Below are 16868 nucleotides of genomic sequence, written 5' to 3' on the forward strand. Positions count from 1 at the left end.
CCAGACTTGCTCTAGTACTCCAGTAGGTCCGACATTTCAAATAGTTACCCTCTTTGGGCCCAATCCTGAATATGGGTGTATTTAGGTGATGGCCTCTCCTACTTGTTGGTCATAGTAAGATAAACATTTATTTACATTACACCCTTTCTCCTCTGGCTCTGCTGGATGCTCTGCTCAAAGAAATAAAACAATGGGTTACTTGCTCTACTTTGATTACATTAAGAGACCTTACGCTAATTGAATTTGATAAAAAAGAATCTTAGCATCCCAATAATACTACAGCACAGGAATTTGTTTACAACTTGGAAATGCTATTACATGTGTGATTCCCCCCCCCCTTTTTTATTTTTCTGCTTGGCTTTGGACTGTTCTCTTGCCAACTCCCTTAACAGATGAGCATCTCCCAAGGTATTTTCTAACTACTCCACCTCTTCTGTGTAGATCTTCAAGCAATCCAAGACCATCCTACTGTAGTTAGGTCTGCATTAAGGATTTCATGGACCTGGAGCTGTAAGTTTGGATGGGCCTAGTCCAGATAATATGTAAAGAAAAGTATTGGTTGTGATGATTTGTTGTTATTGTTAGCCATGTTGCCTACAGTTCACTTTATGGAAGTCAGGAGAGGAAAAATGATCCCCGTGCCAATGCAATATTGGTGGGGGATAGAAGACTGTGATATTCCAGTATAGTGGATTTATCCTTCTAATGCCAGGTACATGGAAGCATGAGCATCTGAGAGACAAGGACTTCAAAAGGTTAGGCTAAAAAAATATGTACTGCACAGCAAGTCATTACAGTTACCCCCAATTGTGTCTGCTATATGGAAATAAATGGTGATTGCATAATGAGGAGAAAGACACAGAAATAAAAAAAACACAGCTATTTTAAATAAGGTCAAGCTCAGTGGAGCTGTAAATATGAATAGTAAAATTTACACAATACACACACACACACACACACACACACACACACACACACACATGCACACAGGCATACACAAACATAAATAACACACACTATTGTTCATATTGTATCTGCCTTGTGTTTCATCTGTATTGTATTTTTGCTCTGTAAATATTGTTTCATCTGTATTGTAGTTTTTACTCTGTAAATATGTTTTTCTTGGTATTTTTCTTGTATTTACTGTACTACTTTTAGTATTTTGTAATTTTTGGAGCTTTTCTCCCTGGGTCTCTGCTGAAAACAGGTTTCTTGCCCAGTTAGACACTACACAGTAATCAAAAGTAAATAAATAAGTAAATATAAATAAATATTGTACATCTTTCATTGACAGTTAATATCACTTTTGCAATATAATATGAAAACATGAATATCATGGATATATATAAAATCAACCTACCTGGCATCTTGTCTTTATACTACTGTGGTGCATACAAGAAAACACAAGAGTAAAAGAATATAGGACAGAAATGTCAACATGCCTTCAGTCTTTGTGAAGCCCATATACATACAGAAAACCTTCCATCTATGGGTAAAAATATCTCTGTTAATTTCTGAGTTGGTTTAATAATGTTCATATGGTATGGTACTACCATACTCTAAAAAAATAAATGGATTCTGAGGGTACTCTTAAATTCCATCATCCCAGAACATATGCAAATTCTTCTTCTTGTCTCTCACATTCCTATCCCCTCCTCTCTTACTCCTCACACACTTGTTATGCAGCATCCCTGACCATCTCTGTGGTGGACACATATGTCTGTAATGATAATTACAAACACCAGAGGTTTTTGAGAGAAAAACTTTGACTGGACCATGTTGCCATGGACAAAAACCATAGAACTAGCTATATTGTGAGAACTATAAAAGTAGTCCTTTAATGGCAGTGTTGTTTCAGTGAAAAAATCTATACTTATGCACAACACTGGAAATAAAGTCCCATAGAGTACTCATATCTTTATCTGAGAGAGAAAAGCATACAATCATTAATCAGAAGCCAATATAAACATTAGAAAAATATTAGTGAAATATTTCCTCTTTATGTCCACACATGAAATAAGCTATTCTGTCAAAAAATGCTATTCACAACAAAAGCTGAATAATAAGCTTTCCTGAAAGCAGCATTCTGGCGTAACAATCATTTGTTATTAACATCTGGCAGGCACTGTCACAAAAGATCTCTGTTACTGTACCGAGACTACAAAGGACAGATACAGATAATCTGGGGAAAAAGCACCACACTGAGTCACATCTTAGAAATCTGGCAGCAGCACCGACCAGTTCAGTCTTGAAGAATATACAGCAAACCGTTCCTTCTATACTGAGTTATAGATGATGAATATGCCTTTACTGCAGACTGCGGTGTATGTTCTATGGCACATTTTATCATGTTGGTACTCCACTTCACATCCTAACGCCATCACAAGTCTACTCCTATCAGCAGTTACTCTAGTCCGATTCAAAGCTAGTGTATACTGATGTCATTAAAGAGCTTCTTCCTTTTAAGCATTTGACTATCAAGTACTACATGATGGAAATTAGAATATAACTGTGCTATTGCCAATTACAATCAAAATGAAGATTTTACAAAAAAACAACTCCGATACAAGTCAGAATCTTCCGAGCTGGTACTCTTTTGAACTCGCAAGACCTAATACTAAAATCAAAAGGGCTTGTTAGTTAAAATGTTAATACTTTGCGTTCACTGCAACTAAAATCGCACACCAGTGTTATAGTCACGCAAGAAAATCTCAAGACTTTTCAAAATGGTGGGTTTTGCTCTTCTAATCACTGAAACTATTCTATATGTAATTTGTATTGTCTGCCCATCTAATCTCTGTAAATGATATATTTGCTATTTGTAATATGCAACATGTTATGGTGATTTGTTATTCCATGGAGCTTTTCTCCCCGGGCCTCCCCTGAAAATGGGCATGCATCCAGTAGGACTATCCCAGTCAACAAATGTAAAATAAAATAAAAAATTGTAATATTCATAGCCTATGAAGCACAATGCATCTAGGGAAGTGTAGTCTGCTCCATTCTCACTACAGTCTCTGAGGATTGGAACAAAACTCACTTCCAACATCATCATCATCGACCCCTTTTTTCAATTTCTCTGTGGTGTTGGGAAGTTATTTCAGTTACACAAAATAGTAGATAATCCACAGAAAGAACAACCAGCAGAATGTGAGCAAGCCAAAGGACACCAAGTTTATTGAAGTTAAGCACTTTCTTCTCTATTACAGAGACTTCCTCTGAACAATATTGCACAGGAACTCAGCCAAATATATACCCACCCCTCAATTAACCAATCAAAATTGCGCCAACATTTTTTAAAAGCAATATGTACACATCTAATTACACCAATAAGTATATTACATATGACAAATAACAAAACTAAATAAATGTTACCATAAAATATAATGTATTAATAAATTGTTAAAATGCATGTTAACTTGGCTAACCTAAAATTTGATCAAGTTTTAAAACACTAGCAATGCTTATAGTTTCAGTTTTAAAACTTGATCGAATTTTAGGTTAACCAAGTTAACATGTATTTTATTTAATAATTTATTAATACATTATATTTTATGCTAACATTTATTTAGTTTTGTTATCTGTCTCTGTAATACAGAGGAAAGTGCTTAACTTCAATAAACTTGGTGTCCTTTGGAGTTATTTTAATTATCAAGACCACTTTCAGTTCAGTGCCAGTCTCCTTCCTTCTTCAACAGTCATGCCTGACCATCCCATGTCTTCACTCACACAATCCATCCACCTATTGGCTGGGCATACACATGTACTCTTGCCTTCTTCCTACTTCTCCCAAATCTTTTCCAAACTGTCTTCTGCTTTCCTGCACATGTGACCAAACCACTGTAATCTGTGCTCCTTGACCTTCTCTACAACCGTGGCTACTTTGGCTTCTGCTCTAATGTAGTTATTTCTTCATTTGTCACAAAATGTGCAGTTTGCTATCCATCTTAGACATATTATCCCCATAATGTCACGCTTCCTAAGCTGATCTGGCTTAACTTTTCTTTACTATAGAGAAGCGATGGTTGCTAGACTGTTTTATACACCTTACTTTTCAGCTTCTTTGGAACTTTTTAGCTTCTTTGGAATTTTTCTGTCATGCAGTACTTCTGACACTCTGTATCTCTTGGTGTAAGCACCACTCATTCTAGCTTTGACTTTCTCATTCAAACTTTCGTTCCCTTCTTCATCACACCTTCCAGATACTCAAAGCATTTAACCTGTTCCACAAGTTTCCCTCCATTTTTAACTTTTTCTGATTTTCTTCATTTGTTGTCATGACCACTGCCTTGTTTGCACATGGGTTCATCCCAAGTGCCTTTTATTTGGGATTACAGTCCCACACCACTTGCTGAAGTTCTTGTTCAGTGTCTGCTTGAAATGCTACCACATCTGTGTGTAGCAGCTTTGTTGATCTGTTGCCTCTGACCAGTTAAGTAATGTAGTCCATGGCCAGAATGAATGAAATGGGCTCAGAGGTGAACCCTGATGCAAATCCACTCCCACTGGGGACCCCTCGGAAATTCAGAACACTGGTTGTACTTGCATCATTAGGTACTTACACATAGCTTATATTAATTCTACCAGTGTTTCCTGGATTTCAAACACTTGCGGGATTGCCCAAATCTGCTTTTTTGGGACCTTTTCATATACTTTCTGTGAGTCTAGGAATGCCCAGTTAGACTCCTTCCTCATCTCCAACTTCTCCACTATCTGCCTGACTGCAGACATCAAGTCAGTTGTACTGCATCTTGATTCAAATCCAAACTGCTTACTTCCCAAATTACTTTTTACTGCTATGAATATTCTTTTATTAATCACCCTCAAAAATGAATTGTGATTTCTCAAATGATCAGAAAAACCTATCATGGGCTTCTTAAGGAGTAGTGCAGTACCTGTGGGCCACTGATTGCTAACTTCACTAAGTTTATAGTACTGAAAAAGCAAAAGTAATTTTGGCAGGCATTGAAACCAAATCAAAGTAAGATGAGGATTAAGCAACAGGCCTGTTTTAAAATATAAGTTTGGAACTGTGACTCCATCAGCATCCATCTTAATCCAGCCCCAACTGTGGTATGTTAATGGTCTTAGACTCTCCTGAAAAACTTAAATTAACTAGAGATAGCTGATAGAGGCAGACTTAGATGGATATTCTCCACAGAATGCCTTACTGATACTGTTGAGTGGCTTCAATCTATCCAGGAGGTCATTCAAGATCTAGTTGTCCATAAAACAACTAAGACATTAGGAAGTAGTCACTGCTTCTTGCTGGTCAAAGAATGAAATCTGCCTTTAAACTCAAGAATTTACTTTGCAAACTGTGACATGCTACTGATCCCCACCCTTCATGATGCCCAATTCAAATAAAAATAGCCAAGTCTATTTACTTCAAAAGGTAGGCACACTGTATCCTTTAGCTGTTGTAGGGGTTTCTGGCCTGAAATGAAGAAAGCCTTTGGTAGACACACCACATGTAATCTGAATCATCAACTTTTTAGATTCTTACTCTCATCCACCTTTATAATTTCTAGTTAAACTCTATGCAAGGCTCCATCTCTTTCCTTAATCCTACCTGTCTGACCCTTCCCAGTACTGTCTGTTCCCAACATAGAGCAGCCGCTCTCCAGTGTTAGACTGGATGTTGTTACAGAAAAGATGAGAAGGAACTTCTTCTCAAGGTTGGGTGCTTTATTTATTTATTTATTTATTTACATTCTGTTTCCCTTAAATAAGATGCTTCTCCATACATTTCCACATACTTGTTCAACCACAGACTTAACTGTTGTCTTTTTACTGGTTGTTTTACTACTCTTAACCCCCAACCCTATAAACATTACATTTTTAACCCTTTGCTGATGTCAGCAATAACAGAAATGCAAGGTCTCTATGCTGCTTTTTTTTTTGCTAGGTTATTTTTGAGGAATGTTTATAAGAAATTGGTAGTAATTTCTAAATAACTGTGGTAACATTGCCTCAATACTGCATGGCTTAAGGAAGGGTCATAGCAAGTGAACAGCCCTCCTAGCAGTTACAGGCACTGTTGACATTAGTATGAGTGCTGAAGTATTAATTGTTTCTCCTTTTCTTGATCTCAGAAGAGCATCTGATATAGTCAGTCATTCTGCCCTGATAGAAGTGCTCAGTGAAAATGGATTGACAATGGACTCTTCAACTGTTGAGGCACTACCTTAGTGAGAGGCTGCCAGGGTGTACTTTAGGGAGACCTAGTCTACCTTCAGAGACATCAGTATATATGATCCACAAGAGTCCGTCCTTTCATGGATATTCTTCTAGCTGTTCTTTAATACTTGGTATAGAGACTTTTTTGTTATTTTTCCCCTAGGACCTCATATCATTTGTATTGGCTCACCTCCCTGTGCTCCACATCCACTCTGGGTCTGCCAGCATTCCTGCTACCCCCTCCAGACTTACTCTAGTATTGTTGGGATCCTGAGGCCACCCTGGGGGTTTGACTACTCTGTGCTTCTGTCTGTCTTTGTTTGTTTGTTTTTTTTTTTTTTTTTTTTAGTTTATGCCAAACTTACTACCCTTCCCTTACCCCCACACTTGTTGATTGCATGTGAGGGCAACTCCCCTGATGTTCTTCATGTTTCACTGTTGCAGTCATTACATTTGGGTAATCCTGCTGGCAGGTTGCCCTCAGTCGGCCTGAATTCCAAAGTCCTGGGTCCTGCATCAGCTGCTGTCGCCCCTTCCCTGACGTCACATCGTCAGGGGTATAAAAGATGCGGCCGACGCCATTTTCTTTAGTCTTTCTTGCCGTGCGGTGCCCGAAGCAGAAGCAGTTCGCAAGTGCCGGTCGGCCGATTCCTGAGATTTTCGTGTTCGAGTTTCAGATCCAAAGTCTTCTATAAAGCTAAGTATCCTGTTGGGGAAACTTTTTTCTTGCTCCAGTCCGATGTCAGAAAAGTTAATAATTGTATTTCTTGTGGGAAGCAAATACCTCATAAGGACTTTCATTCTTACTGTATTCCTTGCCTATGCCCTGATCATAACGTTTCAGGCTGTCGGTTTTGTGCTAGATTTAACCAACGCACTATTAAGCTTCAGTATGACTTTGCATTAAACTATTTTGGGCGCAGGTTTAATTACCCAGAAATGTCATCGGAGAGCCAACCAACTACCGGAGTTCACAAAAAATGCAAAGAAAACGAAAAAGATAGACAACTGAGGCCCAAAACCGATGACGAAGCTTCTCCTAAGCCAGTTGCCGGTTCGCCAGTTCTCAGTGAGGTGCTTTCGCAGCCCCTGATGCCCGCTACTTTAGAGTCGCAGGCCGCTACCGACTCCCATGTGGAGTCTGCTATGCCACTGGAAACTCAAGGTATTGTAGCCTCAGACACTATTCCTTCAGATGGGTCTGGAGACGCTGAGCAGGCACTGGCTTCTGAACGTGTATTCAGACCTAAACATTTATACATTAAACCAACTTCAAAGGCAAAGACTAAAGCACCTTCAAAGACAAAGAAGCAAACTCAAGAGCCATGTGGACAGGCCTCCATGCCCAAAAAGCAGATGCTCAAAATGGCCGAAGACTTGATTACCTTGATCAGGGGTTCCCATCCCCCTCTTGAAAAAAGGCCTACGCAAGAGACTGACTATGAATCTTCAGATCAGGTTTCCATTTCTTCTGATTCCTCTTCTGATCAGGAATATTCTCTTCCCCCCATGAGGATTCTGATGCTGAAGAATCTATACCTTCAGCTTCTCCTCCTGAGGGCTATTCTTTTGGGGAAACCTTACATACCATGAGGGAGCATTTCCACTGGGAGAGCCAAGATTTTTCAGAATCTAAAAAGCGGCTCAGGGATTTCCTTTTACAACCTCAACACAAGCCCCTAGCCATCCCACCTGTGTTAGACATTGTAGATGATGTGTTTTCGGAGTCTAGTCTTACACCTGACTCCTTACCTCCAGCTCCGGTTAAGCCAGACAGATATTACAGGGTTCCTGACTCTCATAAATTCCTTTTTAAAAACCCTGCTGCAGACCCAGAAACTATTTCTCAGGGTCCCAAAGGAGTTAAGGCTTCCACTGCAAAAAACCCTACCCCCTCCGACAGAGATTCTAGGGCACTGGATAGATGGGGAAAAAAAAGTTTACACATCTGTTACCTTGGCTATAAGGGCCTTAAACTGTCAGTTTCATATGCTCAAATATCAACAACATGTCATGGCATTGCTTAAACATAAAATGTTGTTAAACACTGAATGTGCAGAAAACAAGGAAATGCAGGATATATTGCATGCAGCTGAACAAGTTGGAAAGCATACTTTGCAATGTGGTTTTGATTCTTTAGAGGCCTCCTGCAGGGCCGCAGTTACAGGTTCTGTTATTAGGAGGCATGCTTGGTTAAAGGAACAAAATTTGCCTGATCATATTAAAGTTAAATTATTAAATGCTCCTTTACAGCATGATACTTTGTTTGGTGTTAAGTCAGGAGAGGTGTTAAAGAAAATGGGGGACAAAGCTAAATCTATGCAAATGGTCAAAGATTTTTTACAAGTACAGCCACCTAGGTTTAGCAGACACTGGCCAACAAAGAATTGGTCCTTTCCTGTGTCAGACAGACCTCAAAGGGGCAGAACCAGACGCCCTAGAGGCAGATCCCAGGCGCAAGGTTCATTCCGCTCAAAACAATGGGGAGCTTCTACCTCCAAAGTTGGAGAAAACAAGTCACAACCATTCAGGAAACAGTCACAATGGCTTCCCTCTGCTTGCACCAAGCACTTATCTTCTGGCAGCAACTTTAGGGGGAAAATTAACACTTTTTTCTCAAAATTGGCACATTATAACCCAGGACAAGTGGGTCTTAAATATCGTGTCACAAGGCTACAAGTTCCATTTCCATACCCTGCCAAAGGCAAACGGATGGCCAGATCTGCCAAAAAATCAATGGGCAAAGTCACAAAACCAAGTCTCATCCCTCATGGACATGGGGGCCATTCAACTAGTACCAGAGCAAGAGCAGGGACAAGGATTTTACTCAAGACTGTTCTTGGTACCCAGAAAGGACAAGGCCTGGAGGCCAGTACTGGACCTATCTATTTTGAACACATTCCTGGACATACCAAAATTCAAGATGTTGACTTTGCAGCAGCTTCTGCCCATGCTGGGCAGGAACGCTTGGCTGGTGAATGTCCCAATCAGACAAATATGCAGAAGATACCTCAGATTCAAGGCTGGCTCACTGCAGTACCAATTATCTGCACTGCCCTTTGGCTTATTTACTGTGTCCAGGGTCTTTACAAAGTGCCTGGCACCAGTAATTGCATTCTGCAGACAAAGAGGAATACAAATATATCCTTACTTGGACGACTGTTTAATTCAGGCAGAGAACAAGGACATTCTTCTACAGCATCTGGCGTTCGTGAAAAGGCTTCTAACATGCCTAGGGTACACAGTCAACGAAAAGAAATCAAAACTAGTACCCTCTCAAGAGATAATATTCCTGGGTGCAATCTTAAATACAACTGCCCAGATGGCTTATCTCATGCCAGACAAACAAAGGCAACTGACTACCTATTTCAAAATGTTAGCAACAAAGGCCCAGTTATCGGCAAGAAAAATTCTGCAGGCTCTGGGCTTCATGGCATCCTGCATCCTACTAATTCCATATGCAAGGCTGCATATGAGGAAACTTCAATGGTACCTAAAAAGTGTTTGGACTCAACATTGCAACAGCCTAGAAATTATGATTACTCTCATTCCCTGCCTGCAACAGGAGTTTCAATGGTGGGCAAGGGCTTGTCACCAAAACAAGGAACAGCCATTCACATTACCCCCAGCCAGGCAGACACTAACAACGGATGCATCAGATTATGCCTGGGGGTGGTGGGGGCACATGGCAGGAACATGCATTCAGGGCACATGGACCCCAAACCAAATGCATCTACATATCAAGTCAAAAAGAGATGCTAGCAGTTCAAAATGCCCTGACAGCCTTCAAGGACCTACTTCATCCAGGACAACTACTGATAAAGACAGACAACACCACAGTCATGTGGTACATAAACAAGCAGGGGGGCACACATTCTTACCCTCTTTGCAGACTAGCCATGACTTTGTGTGACACAGCATTGACTTACCAAGTACATCTGCAGGCACAATTCCTGCCAGGAAGGAAAAATACTCTGGCAGACGAACTAAGCAGAAACCTCATGGATCCCCACGAGTGGCACCTGGATCCACAAATCTTCAGCATGATAACAAGGAAATGGGGATGCCCGGACATAGATCTATTTGCCTCCCCTCACAACTACCAACTAAAAGGATTCTGCACAAGGCTTTATCAGAGACAAGCATGGAAAGTGGATGCACTATCTTTCAGCTGGAAAGACCCATCAGTATATGCATTTCCCCGTTTGCCTCTCCTCCCCAAGGTACTCCTAAAGGTCAGACAGGAGAAGCCAAGGATGATACTGATTGCCCCAGACTGGCCCCGCCAGTACTGGTATCCAATACTAAAGAGCTTGTCTCAATGCCCAGCGTGGAACTTACCTCAGATACCTCATCTACTGTCCCAGCAAAACAATCAGATCCTGCACAGCCAACTCAGGACTTTAAACCTGGCAGCATGGCGGATAATGTAGTCATACAAAACACACCTCTCAGTAAAGCTGTGATGGATGTCATTTTGGAGGCCAGAAGGTATAGTACTAGAAAATCTTACGCTGGAAAATGGAAGAAATTCTGTGCTTGGAACTAGGCACAAGGAACTAATACAGCTGTGCCAAATATTCCTCAGATTTTGCAATACTTAACTGAGATGCTGGACAAATGTCTATCTTTTTCATCTATTAAAATTCATGCCTCTGCCATTTTGGTTAATTACAATACAGTGCCACCAATCTTTTCTCATCCCTTACTAAAACAGTACCTCAGAGGAGCCAAAAATTTAAGGCCTCCAAGGAGATCACCAATGCCTGCATGGGACCTCAACTATGTCTTGGAAAAACTCACCCTGCCTCCTTTTGAGCCAGCTGCTACTGCTGATATAAAGTTTTTATCCTGGAAAACAGCTCTGCTCCTAGCAATAACCTCTGCAAGATGAGTTTCAGAGCTTCAGGCACTCATGGCTGTGGAAACTTTCATCATTTTTTATCCAGACAGGGTGACTCTGAGGACAAACCCAACATTTATGCCCAAGGTGGTGTCCAGTGTGGCCCTTAACCAAACTATTCATCTGCCAACTTTTTACCCAAATCCACAGAACAAGGGGGAGAGAATTCTGCATTCTTTGGACGTACACAGACAACTTAGATTCTACTTGGACAGTACCAAAGTTTTCAGAAAGTCGGAACAACTACTAGTGGCATATGCTGCAGGATCACAAGGAAAGGCTATCTCAAAGCAGACTATTTCAAAGTGGATAGGCCACTGCATTCATTTCTGCTACTTACACCATGGCAAGCCAGAGCCTAAGGGCATTAGGCCACATTCAGCCAGAGCTGCAGCCACTTCAGCAGCCTTTCTCAGGGGAGTACCAACCAAGGACATTTTAGAGGCTGCTACTTGGAGTTCAGTGCACACCTTTACAAAGCACTATCATCTGCCACTTTATTCTAAATACAGGGCAGGCTTTGCCACTGCAGTTCTGCAGGGCCTCATAGCCGCTCCTAATGCTGCTTAGCACTAGCCTCCCATCCATAGCTTTGGGACTCTACCCAAATGTAATGACTGCAACAGTAAAACACGAAGAACATAGTACAGTTGTGTACACTTACCATAAATGTAGATGTTCGAGTGTATTCACTGTTGCAGTCCATGTTACCCACCCGACATCCCCCTTTTTTTCTCATGAAACCTATCTTTCCTTCTCTGATTTATACTACCTATGTGGTGTATTTGCTTGTAGATGAAGGTAAAGTTTATATTGGTGCATGTATTTATATGTATATAAATTTTGGCTACCCTTTTAGGGGGCACCTGACATCTGGGGCAAGAAAGACTAAAGAAAATGGCATCGGCCGCATCTTTTATACCCCTGACGACCTGACATCAGGGAAGGGGTGACAGCAGCTGACACAGGACCCATGACTTTGGAATTCAGGCTGACTGAGGGCAACCTGCCAGCAGGATTACCCAAATGTAATGACTGCAACAGTGAATACACTCGAACATCTACATTTATGGTAAGTGTACGCAACTGTACTTTTCGACCATGCCTCTGCTTAGGGAGTGTATCAACAAGCTCCCTCACACCCACCTTCTCTGCCTCTCTTCAGTCATCTCAGCCCCTAATCAAACCTTGTATGCAGACTTTCTTGGACAAAGTACTACTGCTGACAAGGATCTATATTACTTTATCGAAGGTTCACTTCCATGAACCTTCATTCATCAAACCATATACAGTGAACGTTCACTTCCGTGAACATTCAGTTCAACAAATGACTTTGACAGGGGAAGTAACAAGTTGCCCAGCATTTGAAATTTGTCCTTTTCCATACTGTAGTGCAATCTTGGTGTTGATATATATCCTGTAAATAAAAGAAAAAAATAAAATAAAAATAAAACCAGAAAATCATGCATGCATGTACGTACCCCTCCTCAATTTTCTTTGGATAGGGGTAGTTTACTTGGTTTGGATCAGGGTTTAATTCCGGCTAGTGATCCTTCTGGTAAAAGAAACAGGGATTCATCTTTTCCTGAAAAGGTTCAAGATTCTGAATCTGAACAGGAAGATGCGGGGATGGATATCGTTTTTTTTACTCAGATTTCTGATTCAGATTCACATGATGGCCTAACTTCTGATTCTCCCTGTTGGGGTTTCTCTTTCTTTGAGACTATTTCTAGAATGTGTTGGTGTTTTCAATGGGAGACCGCTGAGGTTTCTCATCCCCTTACAAATACTATGAGTTGTTACAGAAGGACTTTCCAGAACCAACACTCATTCCTCATGTTCTGTCTGCTTTACAGGATGTGTGTGTGTTACTTCCTACAGTTTTCCTGATAAACAGACAGTTGCTCCTAAAAAGCAGATAGGGTGTATAAAGTTCCTCAGTCTTTTAAATTTTTTTATACACTATTCCCAAACCTGACCCAGCAGCTACAGTTTTTAGTTGATCCCACTGCTGCTAGGCACTTAGTTCACTCCAACCTTACTCTTTCTGATAAGGATGTGAAAATAATTGATAGGTATGGGGAAAAAAGTGTACACTTCTGCAACTTTTAAAACTCATTGTTTACAGTGAGTGTGCGTGTATGTTTCTGTTGATACCTCTTCCAGGGATATGGCCACTAGCACTGTTTTGAGGAAATTTGCATGGCTGCAGTCTCAGAACTTCCCAGATTATGTTAAAATGAGACATTAACTTCTCCCTTGGGTAGTGATTTAGTGCTCGGCCCCTCTGCTGCATAGGTGGTCAAAAAGTATGATGAAAGGTGCAAGTTGATCCAGGCAATCTCTTAATATTTTTCATCCTTCCTTTCCCAAATTTTCCAAGGGATTTTCTATCCAGTTTTGGCAAAAAAAAAAAAAAAAAAAAAAAAAAACAGAATAACCAGTCTCTACAAAATACAGGTAAACAGATGTATAAGAAATGTAAAAGGAGTTCCAAAAAGAAGTCTTAACCGTCCCAACACCAAGGACAATCCAACAAATCTGAATGACTATTTAAGAGACCTTGCGGCACCCTCCCATCCTGGCCTCTTTTTTTCTTCCAGAAGGTCTGACTCACCATGTTTCTCTTTGGTAACAGATTGTTTCAGACAAATGGTTTCTTAAAATAATTCATCAAGGTTATAGATGACACTGGGAGGAAATTCTTCCTTTCCAGAGTGTCATTCCTCATCCTCCAGATCACACTATTTTGTTTCTACCAGTTCTTCACCACATGCTATCCTAAGGAGTAATAAAACCAATTCCTCCTTTCCAGGTGGGGAAAGATTTTTATTCAAGGATACTCCCATTGCCTGAGAAAAAAAATGCTTGGAGACCAGTTCTTTATCTTTCTTTTCTTTCTTTCTTACTCTCTCTCTCTTTCTTTCTTTCCTAACCCTGTTTATGCTAGTGCCCAAAATCAAAATGATATCACTTCACAACCAGTGACTTCTTCTTTCTCTTTCAAGTTCTGTGGCGGTACTAGACTTTTCCGCTGCACCAAGAGTGTGCACACTGTATCTAGCTCCACTTATAGCTCATTGCAGACTACAGCTTTTCCATATTTAGATGACTTGCTTATCTTTGCAGAGTCTTTTTCAAAGTATTAGGAATCTCTCACTTAAATGAGAGATATCTTACACAAACTAGGATTTCAAGAGAACATTCAAAAGATTTTTTTGACTCCATCACACAGTATTGTGCTCCTAGATGTCTCAGTTCAGACAGCTTTTCTTCCACATGAAAAAAATATATATATATATCTTTATCTAGATCTATATCTAAAGTTTTCCACTCAGATTGTGGCCCCTATCATGATACCCCTGGCAAAATTCCACATGAAAAGGATACAGTGTGTTATCTGAAATCTCTTTGATCCCAGCATCAACGCCCTTTATCATTTCAAATCCCAATGTTGGGGTTTGTCTGAAGAGAGATCTTTCAGTGGAGATAACAGATATCCTTCAGTCCTGGTCTCCCCTTCTCCCTCTCCGCTCTAAAGCAGTCTGTTCCCACAGATGCTTCAGACTTTGTTTGGGGAGTAGTTTCAGGAAGGATAAAAGTGCAGGGAATGTGAGACACCAAGGACAGATACAAGCACATAAATATCTAAGAGATGATTTCTCTGATCAAGACACTCAACTCTTTGGTCCCTAGACCTCTTCAAGTGGTTACAGACAATACCACAGTGATGTGGTAAATCAACAATCAAGGGGGAACCAAATCATACCCCCCTTTGCAGACTAGCCATGCTAGCTTGAAATATAGCTTCATATCAAAGTCTCACTTGACAAGCATCCTATATTCCATCACAGCAAAATTGTGTGGAAGACTAGCTGGGCAGGACCATGTGAAGAGCCTCATGAATGGAAACTAGATCAGGGGTGTTCTAAAATTTGATCCATCTGTACAGAGTTCCTCAAGTAGACCTCTTTGCCTCCTATCTGAACAATCAACTGGCAATATTCTAGTCCAGGACTCCATGCAAGGAGACCTGGAAGACAGATGCCTTTTCTATTCATTTGGACAGGAATATTCATGTATGTTCTTTCCACCCTTTCCACTAATACCCAGAGTACTTCTGAAGATCATTGCGGTGACTCCCTTCTGGCACAAGAAACCATGGTTCTCCCTTCTTTTGGAAATGGCCAGGGGCAATTACTACAAGCTTCCTCATAGACTAGATCTATCCAGACAACAACAGGTGTGTGTGTGTTACACCCTGACATGAATCAACTTTAACTGACTGCTTGGATGTGAAGGTCCTAATTTCATTTAGGCACCTGTTTACTGAGGACATGCAGCAGGTACTAATGGAGACAAGAAAGCCTGCTACTAGAAAATCATGTATAAGCAAATGGAAAAGGTTTTCTAGTTGTTGCAAACAACATAACCAGCACCCATGCAGGACTATTTGTTCTCTGGTTCTACAAAATTTGTGTGAGTTACTATCCTACTGTCTTCTCATTCCTCTATCAAGGTTCATTATTTGGCCATTTCAGCATGTCTACCCATGGATCCTCCTATTTCAATGCAGTCTCATGTCAAAATGTTCTTGAAAGGGGTTTGTCTATGAGGCTTCAAAGAAAACTGGTAGTTCATCCTTGGAATTTTAATTCTGTGTTAGAGAAGCTAATACTGGTGCCATTTGTACCAGCTCATCTAGCTGACTTGAGGTTCTTAACATGAAAAACAGTTTTACCAATTGCTCTGACCTCTGTAAGAAGGGTATCTGAGTTGTTCGCTCTTTCAGTGAGTCAACCCTATCTCGTTTTTCACAAGGACAGGGTTTCATTGAGAACTAATACTTCTTTTATGCCTAAGGTGGTATCCAAGTTTACTTTAAGCCAAAATATCCATCTCCCTCTTTATTTTCCTGAACCTATAAATGAGGGAGAAAGGATACTCCATAACATGGATATCCACAGGCAACTCAAATACTATCTTGATAGAACTAAATCTTTCAGATCTTCAGATCAATTGTTCATTTTCTTGTGAGGATAAGAAGAATAGATAACTTGTGTCAAAACAGACTGTTTCCAAATGGTTGTCTAAGGCTATTATCTTTTGTTATATTCACCATAACAAAACTATTCCAGACAGGGTCAAGGCTCACTCTACCAGGGCCTTGGCTTCATTTGTGGCTTTTTGGAAAGGGTTGGATTCTAGAAGCATTCTAGAAACTGCTACTTTGTCCTCTGTGCATACTTTTACAAAGAACTATAAGCTTGATTCCTTCTCTACGTCCAGATCAAGCTTTGTTCACACCATTCTCCAGGGGCTTCTGGACTCTTCTCCTTCTACCTCCCAAATGTAGTTAGCTAAGTTAATTTACCCATATTACTCATATAGCTAAGGCTACTGCAGCAGTGATCAGTATGTTGAGCACAGTACAGTTGCATAAGTTAAACTTACCATAACAGTAGATGTTTGAATGATCACCACTACAATAACTACTCCCTCCCTCCTTCAACCTTGTTTTGTTGTATGTTTTTTACCAGCATGTGGGCATTTCTTTTTTGTTGCTCCTAGCATTGCCCTGTCAGGGCTCAGCCTCCCTTTCTCTGCTGACAGGAAAATACCAAAGGGCTTTGTGCTCAAACCTGTCTTTTATTCATCTCAGCTTGAGCTGCCTAACAGTTTGGGTGCATGGAAGGTGCCCTGAAACTTTGGAAGCTGGCTAGCTGTTATATCCTTGGCATGATATAACCAATATAGATAAGGCTACTGCAGCAGTGATCATTCA

At 40.5% G+C, this 16868-nt stretch overlaps 2 protein-coding genes across 9 annotated transcripts in view; one reads left to right on the forward strand and one right to left on the reverse strand.

Annotated features, from left to right (window-relative positions):
• THEM6 (thioesterase superfamily member 6) overlaps positions 1-16868 on the forward strand; it is an 838692-nt gene that overhangs the window by 473454 nt on the left and 348370 nt on the right. The window lies entirely within an intron of this gene.
• The window catches only part of DNAJC5B (DnaJ heat shock protein family (Hsp40) member C5 beta), a 534023-nt gene that overhangs the window by 446681 nt on the left and 70474 nt on the right, over positions 1-16868 (reverse strand). The gene's annotated exons all lie outside the window — the stretch shown is intronic.

The sequence above is a fragment of the Protopterus annectens genome, chromosome 3.part1 (genome assembly GCF_019279795.1).
Source record: "Protopterus annectens isolate FY-2018-M chromosome 3.part1, PAN1.0, whole genome shotgun sequence".
NCBI lineage: Eukaryota > Metazoa > Chordata > Ceratodontiformes > Protopteridae > Protopterus > Protopterus annectens.